This window comes from Phaeoacremonium minimum (assembly GCF_000392275.1).
Source record: "Phaeoacremonium minimum UCRPA7 unplaced genomic scaffold PA7_03_scaffold_336, whole genome shotgun sequence".
NCBI classification, from domain to species: domain Eukaryota; kingdom Fungi; phylum Ascomycota; class Sordariomycetes; order Togniniales; family Togniniaceae; genus Phaeoacremonium; species Phaeoacremonium minimum.
Genome location: NW_006921240.1, coordinates 23,690 through 25,607, shown reverse-complemented (window position 1 = coordinate 25,607; position 1,918 = coordinate 23,690).

Sequence of the window (1,918 nt, the reverse complement as noted above, 5' to 3'; positions counted from 1 at the left end):
ACATTAAATACCCCGGCGGAGGGTGTATCGAAGTAATGTCCTTCCGTCTAACTCCCATGAGAAGTGCATTCTTAGTATAGACACCTAAATCAAGAAGAACCCTCTAAATACAAAGTAAGCAATCCTTTTTTCTTCATAAGACATAGTCCACATATCGCTTGATATCTCTAGCACATGAATTTTCCTCTTATGGCAGTTATATGGGGGTCCATACCTATCCCAGTGAACTCTACCCTCGAGCATATCCTAGCCAATCGTTCTCGAGGGATAAGAAACGAAAAATATTAAGATCGCGGAACCCAAGACCGGGGGTGCACAAGATATTGTCAACTGACTAGGAGAGCCTAAAGGGTGCAGAACATAAGATCAGCTTGGGATTAGTCAGACTTATCAGATTCTCTGTGACAATCACGCTTCTACGAAATTCGAGACTACTTCACGGTTAGAGAGATGACTAGCTAAACTTAAGGCTGACGCGACTTGCGTTGGTACGAATGAATCGGACTATCTAGTACAAGTACGTAAGCCCCTCCTTGTATCCTCTCTTTGCTGTGTAATGCTCTCGCCGCGGCCATGACCATCTTCAATGCCCTCCTCTGTTAAGCTTCTTGTTGAGTCTCTTGAGATAGGATCTAAACCCCGTTGCAACTATTATTGACAAGAGCGCCGTATCCCCATTGACGCCCATGGCAATCAAGTACCGCGGCGCCGTCTATGAAGGGTACGAGAAGGGACCGTATATGCTCGAGCAATTCGAGCACACGTTGCATAGAGCGAGCAGTGCAGCACGCTTGACCGGCAGACGAGGCACGGCGTTAGCAGCCCAAGTCAGCCCGACCGTGAAAGCCGTGTTCACGCCAGGCAGCATAATCATCATGGAGAAGTAGCGGGCGGAAGCGTTCACTGCGGAGGCGGAGATGACAAATCCCGCATTTGAAACCACACAAGCACACTAAAGTGGAGATAACGAGACTTCTTTCAGACGAAGGAAAAGGAAAAGGGAGTCGTGTATTTTAAGTTCTTTTGATTTCATCGTATTGCTTTAATCAAAATGAATTTACATCATATCTAATTTGCTTAGCCTAGTAAAATTTCAAACCTAATATTTCAAATTTCTCAATACATGAGTCAACCCTTAACTAAATATTAGGCCACCAAGTTCTTAGATCATCCTAACAAATACAGTCTTGTAAACGTGTTCTGAATCTGAGTTGGAGACTTCGGAACATAGGCCCGCCGTTGAGGGTTTCGGATCCTTCAGCGCAGACTCCTTCTGACCTATTAGCGTGCGCTCAGATACAATTTACTAGCCGATTTAGTCAAAAGCACCGAGACTGCCGATGAGCGTGGTCTCGCATTATGTTGAGGGAAGGGATAAGGTACTCCTAAACGATGTAGAAAGTCCTAGCTTTAGACAGATGACCACTTAATAAGGCGGCCGACGAAGACATGAGGAAGGTAGGCGAGGCGCATGCGTTTATGAGAGATAGAGGTGACATTGTGCGATGAAGACTATTGTGTCACATCGGTGAGCAGAAGCAGGGGCCGAGACTGATTATTATTAGTTCGTCACACTCGTAATAGCAAGCTATTAACATCTCATAAAAATGGCATACTGCATGGCCATGTGGTCGTCGTAGCTTTGATAAAGCAACCAAATATCAGGCCACCTCAGAAGTTCGAAGAAAGATAGTTTTCGCCAATGAGTAAGTCCGTGAACATACCATGCATACTGCCATATATAATATCAACTGTCTCTCGTCCATTCTAGAGAATTAGAGTGAAATGTTACATTTCATCCCAAAGCTGCTGATGTAGCAACACTTTTAGGTAATTGCCCTAGAAGAAGCTTATAACAGTATAGAAAGTAATAGGGGGACAGGGCAGCAGTACCTGCTGCTAACCAACACCCACTCAA